This window comes from Perca flavescens, chromosome 15 (assembly GCF_004354835.1).
Source record: "Perca flavescens isolate YP-PL-M2 chromosome 15, PFLA_1.0, whole genome shotgun sequence".
Taxonomy (NCBI): Eukaryota; Metazoa; Chordata; class Actinopteri; order Perciformes; family Percidae; genus Perca; species Perca flavescens.
Window position 1 is genome coordinate 18,164,310 of NC_041345.1, and position 7,309 is coordinate 18,171,618.

Genomic DNA, 7,309 nt, shown 5'->3' on the forward strand with positions numbered 1-7,309 from the left:
TCAGCCAAATGGCAAGTGAATGTTCAAATTTTACCAGCCACTCAATAGATTAAAATAGTTTTTTTTGGCTGGTGAGTGAAGCAAATCTACCAGCCACTTGCATATTTTGCCAGCATTTGGCTGGTGGATGGTGTTCATTTTGAGCCATGCTCCTCAGAGATGAACAGCAACATTCTTATTCAAGTTTTAGGAAAATGGTCTATTAGTTCTGTACTTAGCCTACCTGTTGATTAATAAAGATGCCAAAATCATGCACGTATTGCGGTTAGATTATTGTTGATTAGTGCTTCATACTTAACATTTTAGCATGCACGTTGTCAAGAGAACATGCAGAATGTGGCTTGCCTTTTTCAAAGTAAAAAAGCTTCTTTTTTTTGTGTGGCATGGCTCTAGGGATGACAATGCCGGTCTGTCCACCACTTTGGGTGCAGACTGATACTGTATATCTCAATAACTATTGGATTGATTGCCATGACAGTCATGGTCCCCAGAGGATGAATACTACCGACTTTGGTGATCTTCTGACATTTCCTGTAGCACCACCAGAAGGGCAAAGTTCCCATTTATTCAGTTATAAATAGGGCTGTCAATCGATTAAAAAAAATTAACTAATTAATTGCACAATTTGCTGTAATTAATCGCGATTAATCGCTTTTTTAAATTGAGACTGAAGCTTATAATAATGGATATTTAAATGCTAAATCATTTAACTTTGCAAATATGAAGAAAAAAACAAACAAGGAAAGGTTCTGCTAAGTTCAGAATGTTTAATATCTTTCAGAACAACAGCAGCAACAATTTGGCTTATTTAATCCTGCTGAAGGCTGCTGGAAACGGCTAGAAACTGTCCAACTTGAGAGCAGATTTTTGTCACCGTCCCCGGCTGCTGTCGCCTGCTCTCGTCTACTTTACAGGCGAGGCGCAGTTCATCTCCAACGAGCCAAGAGTTCAGTCGCCGGCAGGGCAGTCGGGACTCACCCGGAAATGGCGAGGGGAGTGAGGTGACGTAACTAGTCTCTCAAAATCTGACGAAAATCTTCTAAACTGACCTTTGTTGAGCTGAAATGAAGACAGATTCAGCAACTACACGGCCTATTTCTCCCTTAAAATGTTTTCAGAAACATGTTTCAGTGAAATATCTTAGTACAATAGGCTCGTTCGAGATGAACTGCGCCTCGCCTGTAAAGTAGACGAGAGCAGGCGGCAGCAGCCGGGGGCGGTGACAAAAGTGCGCTCTCAAGTCTGACAGTTTTCCAGCTGATTCCAGCAGCATTCAGGCTGAACAAGAAGTGACACAAACACTGTGGTTCGATTCCGATTTAATAAAATGTTATCAGACCCATATATCAGCTCCTACACAGTCTCCAGTTGATTTTATTATGACAGAGTAGCTGTCAAAATTCTCTACATGCGATCTGTTGCTGATTTTAATTACCAACAGACTGTAGATGATCCATAACCTGAACAGATTTAGTCTCTCTAACTTCTAAACGTAACTATCGGCCTCACAACAGGTGTTCTGTACAGAATAAGCCTTTAAATCAGACAAATAGCAGTTAAAATCCCTCCGATTAAAAATCAATAAAGTTTATATAAAACGTCATCATGTTGAGTCGATTCTGAACCAATCAGCTGTTCGATCAGCTGAGAGGCCGGCGTTTCCCAGCATGCAGTGGGTCCACCTGCGTCCGCCTGGCTCTTGCAGTTGGTGAAAAGCAACTGCGCTTACCTGCGCCTCAGAACCGCGGCCGCCTTTGTCTCGTGGAGATTATCGCTGCCCACGTGTGCATGACGTCAGAGCAAGTCGGGATCAAGTCGGACACAAATCTAACCGGCATGCATTGGGCGGCGATCGCCGGTGATCGATTCTGCACAGATCTGGCTCATCTCGAACGAGCCTACTCGTATAGCCTAAATCGTATTCTGAACAAGGGGGTAAGCTTCGCTTCAGAACTCGAGCCATCTATGGCGCCATTTTGTTGCTAACTGGCCATCACCTCCTGTTAGCATTCCGCTGACCGCCATTTTTTTTTTACGTCACTTGACTGCGAATAACTTTACATCAGAAATATTTGAAGACTCTATTTGTCCGTTGTTTAGTTCCAAAGAAACACGACAATGTATAAAAGGCTTCATTACCTTGTACCTCACGTTATGGCTCTGTAGCAGACGTTTTTGTAAAAATAAGCTAACGATTGGGTCATAACCAAGTGACTTACTGTCGCATAGAGGAATTACCGTATAGTACAGGAGAAGCTCGCAGGCAGTTTCGACTTACATGAGCTGTTTAGGTTTAATTACTAATGTTAACTAGCATGTTAGTTAGCAATAATTAGCCTGTGCCCATGTTATCTCCTTACATCCACCTACAGTCTCCGTATCTGTAAGATTGGGAATGATTGAGATTTCTCTTGGCACAGCTACCAGAAGACTTCCAACTTTCAGACACGTTGCTCACGTCACATTCTCTCAGTTGGAGGCTGCGCAGTAAAGCTGGCCATCACCGGAAAAGTGCTTCTAATAGCCTTCACTGGTCTCCGTCCAGAGCAACGGGGTCTATTGGTCCATTATATACTGTCTATGATTCTGAACGGCCGCCATGACAGTCTGGCTCTCAATATCCGGAGAAAACAAACCCATGTGACGCGTTCGTCCAATCAGCTGCCGGTTTTCATTACTTGGGCAACAATACAGAGTAGCGCCGCCTGGTGTTATGGAGACGTATTACGTTTCTCAGCCGCCACATGAAGTAAACAAACACAGCTGCGTTAATTTCGTTAATTTTTTTTAACGAGTTAAATATTAAAAAATTAACGCAAAAATGAACGCGTTAATTTTGACAGCCCTAGTTATAAATCTTAACATCTACTTGATGCATTCACACACAAGATTTTGTGCAGGCATTCATGGTTCCTAGACAATGAATTGGAGTTTCACATTTATGATCTCCTGGCAGCCTCACAGAGCTGTTAGCAAAGTTGTAGAGTCTTGTTATCAGAGGAACGCTTGTGTTTATACATTCTTTGAAATATAGGCCTACTGTAATGTATTTTTTGATAAGACAAATAACCATCGATTTATGTTCATGTACAATCTTTCAGCTTCAAAGCAGCTGGTAATTGTCATGTTTGCTTACAGTAATTCTGTCATTAGTATTTTTTGTGACTTGTTTGGATTTTATTTAAAATGCCTTATGGCTATTATAATCAATATGTTTATACAGAGAATTATCACCTGAATCTCAACTCTGCTTTATGGCGCTTCATTGTTTAGCTGCCCGGCCGCAACTTTACTGTTTTGGTTAACTCTCTTAACGTTGTATTCTGCTGCAGCAAGGGATTCTTTTTCAGTTAAAGGCTCTAAAAACCCACTGAACACTTCCTGCTCAGCACCAAACAGAAGACATACAGTTAGAGACTAGCTGGTGAACATAGAGGAGCATTTAGCAGTTAAAGCACTCCAATTCAGTGTGCACGCATCTTGACAGAATTGTGGCAAGATAATGGTGTTATCATTTAGCTTTGTAGCGTCTACATTTCAAATCTAATTTGCTAACTTTTGAGATAGTAACCAGCTGTCACTGAACTTGATGTATGCTCAACTGTAAGCATTGAGAGCACCAGAGCAAACAATCTATGAAACAATGAATGATGATGTTTATATTCTTCTCTCTTAAAAGCAAAATTGACCGGTGGTCCAATCTCCCCCAAAACTTAGTTTATCTTTGTGATGGCTCTCTGCTGCTTTGTCACACAGCACTCGGTAATCCCTGATTTACATGCCCACGTTGCTTGAAAGACAGAGGTATCATGTCTTCTACAAGTTTTGTTTTGAAGTGGTGAGTGAGATAAAAAAAAGAAAAAGGACCACTGATTGTCCTTTTATCTCACTTACCACTTCAAAACAAAACTTTGCATTGCTTTTGTTTCTTCTCCAAATTTGTTCTTTTGGGACTTTGGCACTTCGAGCATGTTTTTGTGTGTGTTTTTTTGTTTGTTTTACAAACACGGTCCAGTGTTGGCATTTGTCGGTGGCCGACAGGGGCAAACGCATTGCAACTTAATGAAACACACGCAAATAGACAAAACACAAGCAAATACATAAACGCGCTGCAAATACACAATGATTCAAAAAGAAAAGCACACAAACTCTGAAAATAGAAACGATGCTAAAAGAAAAGCACACAATCTCCGAAAGAAAATGCTGCATCTAGATTACACAATGGAAGTTCTCCAGGCCTTTAGGGGGAGCGCTAAAGAGACAGAGAGAGAGAGAGAGAGAGAGAGAGTGAGCCGCGGCGTGATGTTTTTTCCTACTTTGGCCACGCCAAGACCCGCCCTTCAATAGCATTCACACACTGCTATTGGCCAGGCCTCCATGCTTACGCAAGGTAACGTAACCCGATTTGTACAGGTCCTATCCCCTGACCAATCGGCTATCCTAACCTTAACCACTCGAGGTCAATGCCTAACCCCAACCAATCAAGCTACTATTGAAGGGCGGGTCTTGGCGTGGCCATAGTAGGAAGAAAAATTTGACAGCCGGGGCACATTCAACGTTCAAAATCTATTGTGTGCTTTTCTATTGCATGTTTTGTGTATTTGGTTGTGTTGTGTGTATTTGCAGCGCGTTTGCTAAATGCTGTGCATGTGTTGTCAAATTTTGAGGAAAAAAGATGTTTTCTTAATTTGCTTGTGTTTTGTCTATTTGCGTGTGTTTCATTAAATTGCAGTGCGTTTGCCCCTGTCGGCCACCGTACTTTGATGACCTTTTTCTGTGTTCTTCTGTTATGTGTAATCAGGGAGAGGAAACGGGAGTGTAGGCCTAACTGCAAAACAAGAATGAACTTCAACCCAGCCCATGTACCATCTGTAAACTATATATGTAACACTGAGAGTATTAGAAATTGCTTTTCTCTATTTCTCTCTATCTGCCCATACTCTATATTTATTTAAGTGTGTGTGTGTGTGTGTGTGTGTGTGTGTGTGTGTGTGTGTGTGTGTGTGTGTGTGTCTGGGATTTTTGCACTGCATTAGTTCCTGTGTGGGTGAAGTAGAAATGGTAATGGTATGTTGTACTTACAGCTGAAGAAATAATTCTTTATGTTTCTGTCAGCCAGCATCAGTGACAGGTCTTTACGTGTGTGTGTGTGTGTGTGTGTGTGTGTGTGTGTGTGTGTGTGTATTTTAGCAACCTGTGATTACCTCTATTTTTAGAATGACTATTCATTTAATCACCCCTATTTTTGTAATTGGATTTCCCTGACAGCTGCTTTTGTTGTGATTTGCTTTGCTTTGCTTCAATAACCGCTCGCTTCCTGTCTGTAGAAACAGAAAGTGTGAAAATTGCATACTTATAAAAAGAAACACCAAGGAGGGGAGAGCCTTTCTCTCTCTCTTTCTCTCTCTCTCTCTGTGTGTATTGGAGTTGGGGGTGGATTAAAATCCATTTTGCTCAGGATTTAAAGAAGGAAATGGTAAATAAACATGCGACTTTTCCACATGAAACACCACTCATTGTAACTGTAATTTATTTTTCATTGTAGCTTACATTGCTGTCATTTGTGCAAATGAGGGATTAGGTTTGGGTATTATTTAGGTTTTGTAAATTCTGTATCTGATACTGATTATAATTGCGGTTTTAATCGAATCCTGGTTCTGATTTTTGGCATACTTAAGGCACAAAGAATAAATAAAAATAAAATATATATATTCCTATTTAAAAAGGTAAAGAAAGGGAAAATATAAACATTTGCTGATCCTGGTGATGAAGATGCTCAGCTAAAGCAAAACTAGTTTTTGTTTGTTCTTTCCCCTCATATTGTGATTCTGGCCCTCATCCAAACCACACTGGAACCTACAGCACAAACAGTTTGATGTTAACTCAAATGAGCCACATGGATGAAAAAAAAAAAAAGACGAGGGACACAATGTTCAGACCATGCACTGATTCTCTCTCAGTTTCTCTCTCTCTCTCTCTTTCTGCCTGTCTCTATTGATGTTATGGCTCTCTGTTCACCTGGACCGGGACAGGAAGCGCAGAGGCAGTGTTAGTCCTGACACTTGGAGGCACAGCGAAAGGTCATGAGACGTAATAATAACAGCAGGGGACAGTCTGAATAATGATAGTGGACATTTATTATACAGGAGCACAAGTAAACCCCTGCAGGGTCCGTGCAGGGTCGGTCAGATATGACACTGGGCCAGATTTCAGGAATAAATAAACATTTACACCCAGCCATAATTGTCCCCCTCCTGTTGCTTTAGTACCTTAGAAAGTTGTGATTATGGCCAAGATGAGCTGGAGCAGCCAGCAGAAATGAGGCATTAATAATAAGCAATTTTACATTCAGCAGCTTCACCTCCTCAGATATTTCTCCATAATCAAATCAGGTGAGACAAGTCCAGTTAGAGCCTCCTTACAATAACTTCAATCATAAGAAATTTCAAAACAAGAGCTGGGAAGAAACAGGTAAGGTCATTCCATGGTTTGCTTCTCTCAAGAGTAACTCAACTCAACTCAACCAGACTGACACAAGAAAGAGAGACAGCGGCATGAAGGCTGTGACAGAAACGATAGGAGAAGAGGGACATAAAGAGAGACGAGCCAGAAGATTAAGTGAGACAATGAAAGACAGGAGAGTTTGAGGGTCTGCGTCAATGTCTGTAAAGTGAGAGTAGGAACTAGGAAAGGAGACACGGAGTGATTGGGTGAGGCAGTTCGAGCCAGGAAAATGAAATGAGAGGATTAGAAGAGGGAGACTAAGATGGAAGTGTTCAACAACGCTCCTCCACACACTGGCAAAGTTTCCTCAGCTACAGAGGACACCGTGCTCTGAGTCACAGCAGATGGGAAGCAGTGTCAAGTGTTAATAGAGGTATAGCAGCCACTGTTGGTGGCGAAACTCAGCCGTTTATCAACCAACCGAAAATCCCTCCTGTCAAGAAGATACAGGTTATTGTTTAGCTGATGTCAAACAAAGCCAAATTTATAGCCAAAAATCAAACATATGCACCAGTACAGTTGGCTTTAAAAGTAAAACGTTCAGTCAAAAATGAAAATGTTGGCATTGTTTATTCACTGTAATGTCAAAACATTAGTTGGCAAGTGCTCCATGTCAGAATGTGGACTAATTATTCAGAATTCCAAAGAAGGCCCAGAAAACGATCTCTTATTTCAACATCCGTCAGCAGCATAATCCAAGTATTCTGAAGCTAAGGCTGTACTTTACATGGTAATAATTCACTGTGTGTTTACACTCGAAAGCACAAGTTTACATGATGTAAAACAGTGACATCTCTGCTCCAAC